Raw genomic sequence first — 16,496 nt, 5'->3', positions numbered from 1 at the left:
TATTATATCTTGTTACTAAGCAGTACCGGTTTCGACCTTCACAGAGGTCATCCTCAGCTGGTCATAAGATCTAAAGTTAACTTAACATATAATTTTAAAATATTACTACATCTAATGAAGAATGTCACATGATGTGAGTGATAATATTAAAATATACAATATATAAAATATACAATGATATGATGTCTCATCTGGTTTAAAAACAAGCGTCAATGTTCTATGACATGTATATGTTACATAAAATTCTAGTGTACTGTTCGTGAGTAGTAGATAATTTGGTGAAATACAATTTCAACACGTAAAATGTTTATGGCATTCTTGAGGTACACTTTGAAGTTCAGTTCATATTGATGAATCGTTGTATACATTCATTGGTATGTTTATACTAAACATTCTGGAACGTTCTATGATATGGATGTAATAAAATTTATCAAATAATACATTAAAATACGATAAAATGTTCACAGTATTCTTGCGGTACGCTTTGGAATTATATTAATTTTGTACGTTCACAGGCATGTTTGTACCAAGCATTCTAGAATATTCAACTATGTATATTGTTTTTCTTTTAAGTTCATATGATTAAGAATGTTGGATGATGAATATCAGAATATTTTGGTGTGTCATTAGTTTTCTTGGTACTGATCTCGTTAAAAGATATTGAGTAGGTGCAGATGCTCCCTCTTTGTAGTTTTGTTGTTGGACATTCAATAATATAATCCTGTTGACTGGTCGAATGTGTACAGTTAGGGAGCACGTCATGTACTGCTCCGTGTACGTCTAGGGCTAGTACTTAAACTTTTTTTTACAGGAGGAAAAGGCACTAAGAATGAAAATCTATTTATTTTCTCATTCAGTGTAGAAAACCAGAGTAGTTCTACTTTTCAGACCAATCAAACACACTTCACTACTGCATTAAAAAATCAGAGGGAATTGCTGTTCATTGTTTCAATGTATACCTGGCTCACTTAATTCATTCATACTGTATATTAATAATAAATAATGTTATTGGTTTTACATCCCACTAACTACTTTTCAGTTGATTATTTTTGCCATGTTGGTTAATCCTGTCCGTATTGACTTATATTCAAGGTGGGAAAGTGTTCTATAGGAATACTTTTCAGTTTTCGGAGCTGTCGATGTTGCCAGAATTTTGTCCCGCAGGAGTTCTTTTACGTGCCAGAAAATCTACTGACATGAGGCTGATGTATTTGAATACCTTCAAATACCACCAGACTGAGCCAGGATTGAACCTGCCAAGTTGGGGTCAGAAGCAGAGTCCTGCAGCCAGGTCCACCGTGCAGCACTTCAAACCCACAGGCTCTGGCAGCTCAGCCCGTGCAGTGCCGTTCTCTTCTGACGCGGTCGCGTACTGGCCCACAGCACTGGTCTCATACAGCCCACCATAGTTCACTGCACTGGGCGGGCTCAGTAGAATAACCTTGAGTACTTCTCTGCAATAACATGTGCACCGTGCACAACAAAATGTTCACGTCATACTTTCTTTTGGATCACTCACTCTACGAATTCCCGCATGCTAATAACATATTTCAAAGTAGGCTAAACGCATTTTTAAATTAAACAGTAGAGATTTCTCCTGCACTGTAATAATAATAATAATTGAAAACAAACGGAAACTTTATTATAAACTAATATTCGTCTGCAATTGGCGTCAAGTTAACTGAAAATGAATCTAAATAACACGAAACATATTCATAGGACTTCATTCGAGTTTACCTAAAAATAAGAGACCGTTGTGCATTGAGAATGAAGCCCGCTGAACTGAAATTTCTCTCTGAAGCTCAACTTGATGCTTGCATACATAATACTTTCTTAGCGATCTGGTGAAATTTTGGATAGTTTTGTCCATTTGTTCTTCAATAGGACGCTATATCTATCTTCTTCCATTCCACAATTTTGCTTTAAATATCTTTCCAGCTCATCTGTTGGAATAGGAGCATCATGAACGTCAGTCCACGAAGAAAACTTCATTACTTTGGCAGGTTATGGCATAGTCGTGGAGTCTGATGACACGGAAATATTAGAATGCTCGTCATTCAAGCACACCTCGTTCATCATAAGTTTTTTATCTAATCATAAAGAGACAAAATCAATCCGACTCCTTTAATCTATACTAATATAATAAAGAGAGTGTGGATTTTGTTAGTTTGTGTATATCTGGAGAGCAATCTCAGAAACTAGTGACCGATTCTAAAAATCGTTTTACTAATGTAAATATACATTATCCCTGAGGGACATGGGCTGTATTTTATTTTCAAAACAATTTGAGGTGGGGGCGACTGGGGAGATATAAAAATAATAGGCTAATATAGGCGAAATATCGAACTTGTCGTGGAAGGACGAGACAAAGCTCATTTTAAGCCCCTTGATGCAAAGAACAAAACTCTGTAAGCCCTCCGGGCCCAAAAACCATGTTTTACGGCCCTAAAACCAGCCGTTATGGAGATATTGGCACCACACTACCCCTGCTCTTGGAATCGGATAAAGAAATGAACTGCCGTAACCATGGCATCGTCAGCTCTAGCAGTGAGATTATGCGTGTACGTTTGGGCATAGCTTGCAACCAAAATTTGTACACATAATTCCCGGGCATATCTACAATATATCTCAATATCTTAACATGTTACAGATGTGAAGTGGTATTTATAATCTCTCTTAAAAATAAAGAGACATGTATTATTTTGTTTTCGGAAAAAACACTTGGGGGAGGGGGCAGTAAAAAGGACTGAAATGTGGGTTGGCATGAATTTTGAAGGTGAGCATGTCTACAGTATATCTCAGACACTTAACATGTTACAGATGTGAAAATTGATATTTTTAATATTTTAAAAATTAAAAACAGGTATTATTTTGTTTTTGGAAAAACCACTTAACGTGCGGGGTAAAAGGCACTGAAAAGGGGGTTGAATTATTTTTATTAGGGTACTGAGATCTCAAAAACGGAAGTTGTTACAGACGTAAGAATTGGTATTTAGAGTCTTCTTTAAATAGAAAGATACATGTATTCTTTTGGTTTCGGAAAGTCCACTAAAGGGGGGATGAAAGGACTGAAATATTAGTTGAGTTTTTTGTATGAGGATACTTATATCTAAAAAACTTAAATAAAGATGTTGCAGATGTTAAAATGGGTATTTGAAATCACCTTTAACCCTTACCCCTCGAATTAAAGTTCTCTGTGTTGTCTCTACTACTCGTATTTTAAATGTGAATTTTTATCTGATATGACCTGTATTCATCTTTTACGATTTTGGAGGTAGCATTTGCTTTTAAATGATGTATTTAGGCTATACACATTTTAAGCAAGCTATGCTGGAGCAAATAAAAGCAATATGTGCAATTTAAGACAAATTATTTTGCATTATTATTATTATTATTATTATTATTATTATTATTATCATCGTTATCGCATACTGATTGGTTTCGTTAATTATTTCAATGGACAAATTATCGGTAAAAAGCAATTGAAAAACTCTATTCAGTCTCTGGTTTCATACCTCACGGTAGATTTTAGGCTAAACGGCGATTTCTCGAAATCGGGATCAGTTGATTTATAATTGTGCCAGCCGTCAGCATCAAGCACATGTTGGGTTACGGCACACAAGCCGAACATCGCCAGTTCACTTTTAGGGTACAAGGAAGGTGAAGAGGTGCGAAAATACTGCGGTTTTGTGTGTTACCCGACATATACAACATTGAACAGTAAACTATATATGACTGTAAGAGCACATGGCGACCATGTTTGTTTACTATCGCTCGACCTTTCGTGTGCGTGAGTGGACAGCTGACGGCTACACTGCCCCCTAAATAATAGATTATTGACTGACTGTCAAATAATATCTGGATTCTACAAAGTTCCACGCTGAACCAAAAGATGGCAGAACAGTATAGCATCGTTTATTTTGTCGGCTAAGAAACGGCAGACGAGCGGTGGGCGATAAAATGTCATGTCGGGTCTCGCCCGACATGCGACCGGAACGGGAATATCGTAATGTCGGGCCTCACCCGACAGACGAGTGATAAAGGTTAAAAGTAAAAAACACTCATTTTTGGGGAGTAAAATCAACTTCGGGGAGGGAGGGTGGGGCTTGAAATAGGTGTTGAATTCTTTACGTGAGGATACAAATATCTCAAAAACTGAAGATGTTACAGTCATGATAATTGGTATTTGGCAGCTCCTTTATCAATAAACACTTATTTTTTGTTTTCGGAAAACCACTTAAGGGACGGATACTTATATCTCTAAACCTGAAAATGTTACAAATGTGGAAATATGTATTTGGAATCTCCTTTAAAAATAAACTTTTTTTTTTACGTGAGAGAAGACATTCTCACGTGTACAGTTCTATGTCGCATGATCATCTTAGCCCCAAAAGGCAATACCACAAATGTAGTTTACAAAGAGTTTCTGGGGTAAATGAAACTCAATTCTTCAGTGAGGTGTTATACTTTAGGGATTTTCAGGTAATGTCTTAGTACAGTACCGAGGAACGATTACTTTTATCAAATTACGAAATACACGCGAGAAGCCGCGGGTAACTGCTAGTGTGTACATAAAGTTCACCGCAGATCGTACAGCACACAAAATTAACGTCTTTCGCATCACCGTCAACTGCAGGCTTGAATACCAACCAAATACGACTTTTAAGTTTAGGATCCGGTTCGGAAGTCTTTTATTGTGCGGGTTTTAGTTCGTTTGTTTCTTTTTTTTTTTACTTCAGAAGGTTTTTTTTTTGCCACGGTTTCATTTCTTATGGAACTACAGTCCACATTCGTTTCCGATAACAGGATAAATGGAGAAGTCAAACTGACAACCACAGCAAACTTGATCGTCTCCATGCGACCGTAATGCAACGCACTCCGCTGACACGCAGTACACTGTACACATTGCAGCAGTCAGACCATAGAACTACCACACCGCTGTCCTAGGCTCACCGCATACGAATGACATAGCGCTGCCCAGACCGGCGCCGTGCAATGACATCACGGGCTTCGTATGTTCGAGCCTTTCAAAGCCCATTGCAGTCTATTGCCGAAGCAGCTCATGGGCTGGGTCGCTCTGTAGGACTCTGGTCAGAAGGCCAACGGCTGAACTCTCCAAGCCACTCAGCCCGGCAGAAATATATTAATATAAATTTTTAAATTTTGATTGTGAACTTGCAGACTACTATCCTGCCATCGAATAATCTCTGTACTTTAATATTCGGAAGGGAAATTTTGAAGAAAAGGTTTTTTACATTTCTATGGCTCCTCTTTTTATTACAAACTATGAGGTCCACAACCTCACCATGTGCTACCATTATTCATTTCCATCTGCATCATTTGTTTTCTCATTCCCTTGTTTCTTAGGTTAACGCAGTTTTTTAGTATCAATTATTATTTCAAATTATCTCCTGTTTCACTGAATTTTGTTACAATAAGTTTTTTGCTCTGCATATTGATGTAAATATTGTATATTTGTGCTATTTTGTTTCCGTCTAGGCTCTCTTTTGTTTGTTTTTTTCATTTGCGCTTTCATTATGTTTTTTGCATTTTTTCAACTCATATTATGTAAATTATTCCAACCCCCTAATTTTTTCACTGAAGATGGCTCAAACGAGCCGAAACATGTCTGAACTTGTTTACTCCGTCTAATGACGGAATATATGATGTATTGAATAGGAGGATACTTTCATTTTTCGCCATTGTAAAGTCCTCTTTTTATGTCAAAAACTGTAAATACTACAGTATGAAACAATTCATAGCATCGTAATCTTCAACATATATCAACATCTGGTCTGCATTGTCTGTTCTGCGAGAGTAAATTTGAATTCTTCTGACACAAACCCATAGCATTTCTGTGGAAATCCACGATCTCTTCTACATCATTGGCTGGGAGATATAGCCCATTGCTAGTTTTCTCTAAAAATGTTGGTGGTATTGATTATTGTTTTACGAGGAAGTACAACTAGGGTATCATCCTCTATATAACACTAATCACAGAGAAAAAATGGAAGCGATTCAACACTTCAAAAATTTAAGATATCGGCCGAGGAAAGACAAGGGCCACAAAGATCGTGAAAATGAATGACTCCCTAGGCCTCCGCATGTAACACCATTGGGGTTGGAAAAGAACAAGAGTTTACCTCGGGAGGTCAGATAGGATAGATAAAAGTGAGGAGCCTGGCACAAGTAAGTGGAAGCATTTTCTACGAAAACTGAAGTTATTTAGTTAAAAACATGTGAGCCATCCACAGCTAGCCTTGAAACCCATAGTTTTTAACTCTGTTACTATTGCTATACCTTTCTACAGACACATTAAACTCAAGACCGCACATCTAAATTGTCTCTTTTCAGTCACATATTTATATATCCTGTTTGCGATTTATGAAAATTTTGCCTTTTTGTCCACAAAATGCCTGGCAGTTGCCATTTGTTTGTTCAAGACAAAGTTTGTTTCTCCTCTCATCACGTACCACAAGTTTTGTCCACATTGTACTTTCTTCCCACAGTCCGATTACCAATTTGCTCTGCCTCTTCAGTAATGTGGAGGTTTTTTTTTAAGCTGTGAATGACTTATAATGAAATCTCACACCAGCCATCCTGAACACTAGCTACTGATGCAAATTACACAATATGTATACGACACGCTTCTCACTTGTGGCGGGAACAGAGTGGGCGGAAAAATACCAACTTCCAGATTTCTATATGTGAGGAGCACTATATCAATCTTGATGCAATTAATACACACATCACAACTTTTTGCTGCCAAATTTTGAAAAAAGAGTATGAATATGGGGATTATTTGCATAATGGACTGAATTATTGCTCCAAAGGCTATTTCTTGTAGGTGTCTGTCTGTCTGTCTGTCTGTCTGTCTGTCTGTCTGTCTGTCTGTCTGTCTGTCTGTCTGTCTGCCTGCCTGTCTGTCTGTCTGTCTGTCTGTCTGTCTGTCTGTCTGTCTGTCTGTCTGTCTGTCTTGTCATCTGCCCAGAGGCACCATAGGTAAGGTAAGGTAAGGTAACATGACTAATGCGTCTGAAAGTTGTGAAAGGTGCTACTCACAAGGCTGGTTGTGCTGTAATAACACTTCCTGATCTAGTGAGGAAAGCAATGACAAAGTACCTTGCATGTCACCTTGCCTAGTACGCTCATTTTGGTGCTGCCATGGATTTTTGTTGTTTCCTTATACCCACATAACCTCTGGTGCTGGATCCAGTCATGTTACCTTACCTTACCTTACCTTACCTTACCTATGGCGCGACGGCCCGTTTTCAGGTCAAGGCCTCTCCAGTTGCTCTCCGCCAAACTTGTTGATGATGTAGATGTTGATTCCCATAGGGAATCAGAAATAATTGTTCCGAATGAGTAAATTTATAATACCAATATATTTATATATTTATATATTTATATTGGTATTATAAATTTACTCATTCGGAACAATTATTTCTGATTTCCTATGGGAATCAACATCTACATCATCTGATGGCCAAGCAGGCAACAATTTTTGATAATGAGACAATGTCTCTCATAGTGCATTGGCACTGCCGGTGGCTACAATTAGCCTACGCAGTGGCCTCCACAGTATGCACTGTCCAGTGTCTTGGTAGGTGTGTTAGGTACCAACTGATGAGCCCAGCCTAGCACACGGGGGCGAAACACTGGCAACCAGGAATGAGTGGCTGGAAAATTTATAGTGTCCAATAACGGACCATTTATATTGGTATTATGAACTTGTTGATCTCGTGCAGCTACTCTCCAATTCCGGATCTTGAGGATGTGTGCTGCGTCCTGATGTACACCATCTTCCCGTCTGTTACGTGGCCTTCCCTCAAGCCTTCCTCCTCCAAAGTCTCCTAAGAATACCTTCTTTGGGATTCGGTGTTCTTCCATCCTAATTAGATGACCTGCCCATTTAAGTCTCTTCATTCGAATGGCATGCGACAGGGGTGCCTCCCCATACAGGGAATATAGTTTATTGTTATATCTAATTCTCCATTCCCCTTGTACACATTGGGTCCATAAATTCTCCTCAGGATTTTCCTTTCGAAGGAATCTATCTTCTCCACAGCTTTCTTTGGAAGGGTCCACGTATCACTTCCATATATCACTATACTGCGAATGAGAGTTTTGTATAGCATAACTTTTAGGCTCTGGTTTATATCTCTACTTCTGAAAAGTGGTAGTACTGCAAAGTATGCTCTGTTGGCAGCTTGAATTTTTGCCTGTATTTCCACCATTTCCTCATTCTTGTTGCTTAGATGTACACCAAGATATTTAAATTCATCCACCACCTCCATTTTGGATCCTTCAGGGACAAGATGGTCATTTGTATACTTCCTTCTCTGAGCCTGCACCATTACCTTCTTCTTTTGTTCATTGATCTTAAGTCCAATCTCTTTGCCTTCTCTACTCAAGTCTTCAAACGCTTCTTTAACTGTCCTTGTTGTTCTTCCCATCAAATTTATGTCATCAGCATATCCAACTAGTTGAGCTGTTTTGTATAGAAGTGTACCACTGGTGTCCACCCTTAACTTTCTAATCACTGATTCTAGTGCCAGGTTAAATAGAATTGGTGCTAAGCCATCTCCTTGCTTCAATCCCTGATTCACTTCGAAGAAGCTGCCTACTTCAGTCTGAATTTTCACTCCCACCATCGTATTTCTCATAGTTAATTCCACCAGTCGCACCAGCTTTTCTGGTATCTTGAACTCTCTTAATATCTCCATTAATTTATCCCTGTCAATAGAGTCGTGTGCTTGTTGAAAGTCGATAAACATCTGCACCACATCTATGCCCCATTCCCAACACTTCTCCAACACTTGTTTCACAGTAAAAATCTGATCAATAGTGGATCTTCCCTTCTGGAACCCTGCCTGGTATTCTCCTAGAATTTCTTCTGTCAGGGGTTCTAGTCTCTTCTTCAGGATGGAGGTGAACAGCTTATATACTGTACACAGCAGTGTGATCCCTCTATAATTGCTACATACCAACTTATCCCCTTTCTTGTATGTTGGGCATATGATGCCTTTGCGCCAGTCTTCAGGCATTTCTTCTGTATTCCACACACTCACAATTAGATCATATATAGCTTCTTGTAGTGTGGTTCCTCCGTATTTCCACAACTCTGCAGGGATTCCATCGATACCTGGTGCTTTATTGTTTTTCAGTTGCTGTATGGCTTCTATCACTTCTTGCATAGATGGTGCTGTGACTTCTGATTCATTTGTCTCAGTGTTATTCCTTGAAGTAGTTGGTGTTTTCCCTTTCATTTCTACTGGGTTCAGGAGGTGTTGGAAACCTTCCATCTATCTTGGATCCCTTCTTTATCTCCCAAAAGCTGTCCATTTCTATCCTTACACATGTTTGTTCTTGACTTGAATCCTTCTTTCACTCCCTTAACTTCTCTGTAAGCCATGTAGCTATTATCTTTAAATTCCTCCATTATTCTAGCCATTTTGTCATTTAATTTTCTTCTCTTCTTTCTTCGACATACATTCCTTACTTCTTTATTCCGGTTTTCAATCTCTTGTTTCTTCACCCTTGTTGGTCTCTCTAGGTATGCTTTATATGCTTTATCTCTTTCTTCTATGGCTTTTTGGCATTCCTCATCAAACCTTTCCTTTGTGTTCCTTTTGGGTACAATGTCTAGTGTGTCCTTTGCCACGGCCTTAACGCTTTCCTTCAGAGCAATCCATTTGGTCTCGACCGTTACTGTTTGGTCCTTATTATATTTCTCTACCAGCACTTCTGCCATTCTTTTCCCGTATCTTTCTGATGATACTTCCTTATTCTTCAGTTCACTATTATTGTACTTTTCTATCCTACTCATTCCTTCCTTTCTTGTTTTCATAATGCGATACCTTAAGATTGCCTTAACTAGAAAGTGGTCGGAGCCATAACTTGTTCCTCTGAATGATCTGACATCCATGATATTGGATGCCCATCTTTTCTCCATCATTACATGGTCTATTTGATTACAGGTCTTTCCATCCGGCGATATCCATGTTTGCTTGTGTACCTCTTTATGAGGGAAACAAGTTGACATCACTTTCATGTTTCTGCTGGTAGCAAGGTCAAGCAATCTCTGTCCATTGTCATTAGTATTGTTGTGTAAACTATGGATCCCTATTATTCCTTGATATATCTCCTCCTTCCCAATTTGTGCATTTAGGTCTCCTATTATCATCTTAGCATCGTTTGATGGGATTGAATCTAGCACTCATTCCAGTTCAGCATAGAACTGTTCCTTGACTATCTGTTCCTTTTCTTCCGTTGGTGCATATACATTTACGATTGTTAAATTATAGAATCGCATTTTAACACGCAGTGTTGCCAATCTTTCATTTACTGCCAAAAACTGTAGTACATCATCTTTGGCTTGTTTTCGTACTATAAATGCTACTCCTCCTTGTGCATTCCTTGACTTCCCACTACTGAATATTGTGTGGGTTTTGGTGTCCCAGATCTCATCCCTTCCTGACCATCTAGTTTCTTGTATGGCTGCTATGTCCACTTTGTTGACTTCTAGTTTCTGCATCAGAACTTTCAGTGCTCCGGCTCGTAGAAGTGTGCGTACATTCCATGTACCAATTGCGTAGTCCATTGCCTTTAGCTTAGCTCGTCGTCTATTAAATCCACCATTCCAAGGCATATTCTGGGGCTTCGCAACAGTTTGTTTTCCGGATCAAGGTTGTTAGCCTTGCTCCAACCCCCAGCAATCTTGGAGGACCGATGTTTTCTGTTAGGGTTATCTCCCTTAGCTGATTGGTTCCCATTTAAGCGTCTGGAACTCGCTTTCTGCCCTTACATGACTTAGCCGTGTACCTTAAAGAATGTACCCGTTGCCCAGAGGCCACGGCGTGGACGTGCATGTATCGGACTTGGTAGGAATAAATGGCATTTCCTGTGTTTTGCTAGTGCACTCCCATCAGCAAGAAGTGCACCCACACAGGACCACATGCTACCCCTTCGACCCCCCATTAGTCATGTTCCGAATAACATTACTCACCGCGGCCCATACCTCAGCATCTTCCATATTGTCACATATTGTAAATTTGGTGGAAGCTCAGTTTTGCTCCGGCCTGTGCCAAGAGGCAGATGTAAAAGTACTGCATCCATCAAGAAAGAGAAACAGGTGGCTCTAAGGTGTTCATTACTCTATAAAATTTTGACATTTGGCCATTCCCTTTACATCTTCAATCCTTAATTTGCATCACAACTTTGGGACAGTGATGATATGATGTTAATAGTAATAAATGCTATTAAGCAAGAGTAGATTTCTGTCAAGAAACAATTGTGGTGATAGACATGATACTGTATAGGCTTTTGGGCTTATGCCTTGTCAAGAAAATAAGGTGAAATTCTTTACATTTCGCAGAGAACTGTGCTCTGCGTCATCAGAAGAAATCTCGACTGTCCACGAGAAAGGCTTCTTAAACAATGACTCTTTAAATTTAGACATTATAATAGAAGTCGAAATGGCACATTCATTCACCACCAGATGGCTCCCAGGATGTGGCACAGTGCTAGCATTCGAAGCAGAAGCTGACCAAACCATCAGAATCAGTCTAAGAGGTTCACATAACATGTGTACGTAACATATGACATTGACAGTTGTATGATATTGACACAAGCCTGGAATGAAACATCTGGCAATGAGGAACATACGAATTTGGAAAACACTGAGACAAAATAACAATAGTGAAGGGACAGGGAAGGGAACTACCTATGTAAATTCTTAATGGCTGGCAACCAGGTATTACTTGATTGATAGCCGTTGTCCCTGTTAAAATTGTTAGAATTTCTACAAACCCCCGACGGATGAGGCTGAGGAGTTAAGACAGAAATGTGTGAGACTCGTAAGGTCAGCTGTTGTACCCGCACTCGATTTAACAAGAGGCGAAAGGAGAGCGCTGAAGGAACTTAGAGATGATTCTGAACTGACCATTCTCTCAGCTGATAAGGGTAATGTGACAGTGGTTATGGACACTGACGAGTATAAGAATAAGATCTCAGCTATATTGTCAGAGCCTGTTTACAGATTGAGCTCACGTGACCCCACCACTCGTGTGTCCAATGCCACCGTGAAGCTCTTAAGGCAATCTTCAATTCCAAAAGAGGAGGCTGAACATCTGTCCCTGGGGGATGCAGTGCCACCTAGATTATATGGACTGCCTAAGATCCATAAAAAAGATGTTCCCCTCAGACCTATTGTTAGTGAAATAGGTTCTCCTACGTATGCTCTGGCTAAATACCTAAGCAAATTGCTTCAGCCACACATAGGACGTACTGAATCATACGTCAGGGACTCTTGGTATTTCGTCAACAAGCTGTCAACCATAACACTTCAACCTAATGCACTTTTGGTGAGTTTCGATATGGAGTCCTTGTTCACTAAAGTGCCGATTGACTCGGTCATGTCTCTCATTGAACACCTGTTCCCTGAGGACATTACTAAGCTATTTTACCACTGCCTGACTTCTAGTTATTTCTTGTGGGCTGGGAATTTTTACGAACAGACGGATGGAGTGGCTATGGGAAGTCCACTTTCACCCGTAATGGCTAATTTCTTTATGGAGCATTTTGAGGAAGAGGCTATTGCTTTGGCGCCCATCAAACCTATGATATGGTGGAGGTATTATCGTGCTACGTTGCGATTTTATTTGACTTAAATAAATATCACACGGGAACACGTTCACTTCCTTATATAAATTACTTTATTTACACTGTACCTCACAACACACAGTTTTACACAGTAGCAAATGACACTATATACAATACTCAATAGTGGAGTACCCTGAAGTCGATTCTGACAAGTACAGATATCAACAACACTGACGCGCGCACTATAACATACTCTCTTTTGAATTCCCCGCCTCACTCACTCACTCACTCGAGTCCAATGATCTGACTGACTGGCTGACTTGACAGGTCGATACTGTTCGATCAGCCATCTAGAATGATCGACTTCTGGAAGGGTTCTTACAACACTCTATAGGTGGGCCGGCGTAAGGTTGCAGATGACAGCTGCGCACAATGTTGGTCACACTGCAATGGCGCACGAAGCGATGTTGCCGCCGCAACAACAGCTGATTGCATGACATGTGAGTTTTTAAAAACATGGAAGAAATGTTTTTAATATCATCGCGATGATACACAAAACAAATGAAATCCGCCGACAAAATTGAACTTTCAACTCACCGATTATTTATTACACAAAATGATACGTGATAAATATACTACGAAATTCTTATTATCGCGATGTTAGAAAATACTAAAGAAATCGGTCGACACGAATCTCACTATGAATACACCTAAATGTTAGAATAATATATACCGGTACTAACACAAAAGATTTCAAGTAAAATCTATAAAATTTACGAAAATTCAGAATCCTTATTTTCATACCTGATTCATACACGTAGAGGCTCGATACCCTCCAGATCACTGCTATCACTACCGTCGCCTTCGTTGTCATTGTCATCATCGTCTAGGCAGATCATCAACTCCTGACAGTCACTGATGATGCCATGTATTGCCATTGTCGAGTTAATGAATGTTGCGACATGGCTAACTTTCTTCATCCACAAAGCCGCATCCATTCGAGCAATACTTTCCCGAAACAGTCCTTCCACTTCAGTAATTGTGAAGGACTTGTTATTAGTGCGTACCGGTACGTAATGTTTTACTTCACCCCATACCGTACCAATTTATTGAGGTTGAAGTGACAGTGGTACGGCAACAACCTAATAACCTCGTGCCCTTGTTCCTTCGCTACCTCGTCGACTAATTTAGTCATACACATATGCGCTGGGATATTTCTTTACTGCAGCCATTCCACTAACAGTTCTTTACTGATGTTCGAAGGAGGGGTCTTGTTCATTATTACGGAGTGGTAAGGTACATTGTCCATAACAATGACAGAAGGGACTTTGAGCTGTAATCATCGTACGGTACCGTCTTTTCCTATTGCATCAGCCTGGAAATAATTAATTCCTGTTACATGAGATAGCTTAATTCGTTTCTTCCCGAAGTGCTGTGAAATAAGTCCCTACTATCAGCCCCATTTCCGCTACTGCTATGTAACCCAGTCCCTTTTTACTTCTATTTTTGGAGGCGGACACCTCTCTGAATAACAGTACGCTTTGAAAGCCCTGATGTTTGACATATGCGTTCCACAATATGATCTGCAGGAACAGAGAGACGGCTGTACAAGCGTACGAATTTCCTCTCTCTCTCATAAAACTCGCGAGTTCTCCGCACTAATTCTAATGCCTGACTATTAAGGGACACACCGCCACGGCGCAAAGAATTATCACTTCGCGTTTCATGACTATGTTGTCGTTTCCAAGACATCGCACTGTATTCGTTGAAATAAAACTTTACAATTATCTCACAACGAAAACAAAACTTTCATAAACGCGCGAAACACACCTGACCACGTGCTAGCGACGACAGACATAACGGCAACACTTCAATGCGGTAGTCAAGCTAGTTACAGATTGCACCACTATACTACCCATATTGCCAACAACAATCAACTGAAAATAGTTCGTATTTATTTTGTGGCTCGCTTAAGCCTTATAACATTTATTAAATGCTCATATCTGTGCAAGCAAATAAAAGATTATAAGCACTATACGGAATTAAATACGAATTAACATGAATAAAATGCGTAACTGTATCTGACATATAAAAAGTAGTAGATTGGTGATTCTGATTGACGGGTGACGTTCTTCATTTCATTTTTGTAGTGGTGCCAACATGACTTACAACTGTCAAGTGCAACCTTGTGCCGGCCCACCTATAATGAAACACACTCGAAACATCGATCGACCAGCTAGTCGAATGGGTATTCGAATGTTCTTTCGATATAGAAAAATGTACATGGAAATATCTACAACATTCGTAATGTCTCTACATGTATCTGGATAATAAAACCTTAACAGTAAGTTTCCAGAACCCTTCAGATATACCAAATATAGTACAATAAGTCTAACATACGAACATTATGGAATTTTCTACAGCTTTCGACTCTATAGAGTTTTAGGTTATACAATACATATTTGAGGTTATACAATTTTATGCTACATATTTACAGAGAAACCATATACTAGTCATGTTTAACACTTAATAAAAGATAATTTAGCATTAAATAAACTATAATTAAAATATATTAAACATAATAATTGAAGGTTTTACACCAGTTACAGCGTCGTACGTACGACAGTATGTTGATGATACATTTGTGATCTACACAGAAGGTCGTGAGAAACTTCATCTATTTCTAAACCACCTAAATTAGCAACATCCTTCAATAAAATTCACTATGGAGATGGAGTCGGATGGATGACTTCTTTTCTTGGACGTTCTAGTAAGAAAGAAACCAGACGAATTTGTGAGCCATCAGATATCCAGGTGGAGATGGACACGCTCAAGGTCGCGTTCAAGGGCGATGGTTACAGCGATTTGCAGATTTATAGAGCCCTGCATCCCAGAGAAATGACCAAGCAAAGCTCACAGAAGGAAGAAGTGAAGAGAACTGCCTACTTGCCTTACATTCACAACACCACTGATTGAATTGCCAAGGTCCTCCGCAAACACAATATAAAAACCGTGTTTGGCACCGCCACTAAAATTGCTCACAGTCTGAGTAAAACCAAGGACAATTGTCCCCACTTTTACATCCTGGGGTATACGAAATTCCCTGTACTTGCGGTAAGGTATACATCGGCCAAACATGCCGGTCCATTGGTACCCGTATCACGGAACATGAACGTAATATTTGTCTCAACCAACCAGACAAATCGGCAATAGCTGAGCATGCTCTATTGTCGGGTCATGATGTTGTGTTCCAAGATGCTCGAGCTCTTACCCACACTAGACACTACAGGTTCAGGATTATACTGGAAGCTGTGGAAATACATAGAAATCGTAACAATTTCTACAGGGACACCGGCTATCAATTAAGTAATACCTAGTTGCCAGCCATTAAGAATTTACGTAGGTAGTTCCCTTCCCTGTCCCTTCACTATTGTTATTTTGTCTCGGTGTTTTCCAAATTCATACGTTCCTCATCGCCAGATGTTTCATTCCAGGCTTGTGTCAATATCATACACCTGTCAATGTCATATGTTACGTATACATGTTATGTGAACCTCTTAGACTGATTCTGATGGTTTGGTCAGCTTCCGCTTCGAACGCTAGCGCTGTGCCACGTCCTGGGAGCCATCTGGTGACGAATGAATGTACCATTTCTTCTGATGACGCAGAGCACAGTTCTCTGCGAAATGTGAAGAATTTCACCTTATTTTCTTGACATGGCATAAGCCCAAAAGCCTATACAGTATCATGTCTATAAGTACGGGCTGTGAATGCATCAATGGCAACAATTGTGGTGATACTGTGAAAAAGGGAAAGGGGTTAGAAATGCAGCCAGTCTTGAGATAGAAACATGACTTCTCTTCCTCTAGGATTAATAATGAATGAAAGTATAT

General features: G+C 39.6%; 1 protein-coding gene across 2 annotated transcripts in view; it reads left to right on the top strand.

Moving 5' to 3' along the window:
* The window catches only part of LOC136862737 (pyruvate dehydrogenase phosphatase regulatory subunit, mitochondrial), a 372,304-nt gene that overhangs the window by 225,482 nt on the left and 130,326 nt on the right, over positions 1–16,496 (top strand). The window lies entirely within an intron of this gene.

This window comes from Anabrus simplex, chromosome 2 (assembly GCF_040414725.1).
Source record: "Anabrus simplex isolate iqAnaSimp1 chromosome 2, ASM4041472v1, whole genome shotgun sequence".
Classification (NCBI taxonomy): Eukaryota; Metazoa; Arthropoda; class Insecta; order Orthoptera; family Tettigoniidae; genus Anabrus; species Anabrus simplex.
The sequence above is the reverse complement of the archived record's forward strand: the minus strand, read 5'-3'. Positions and strand labels throughout refer to the sequence as shown.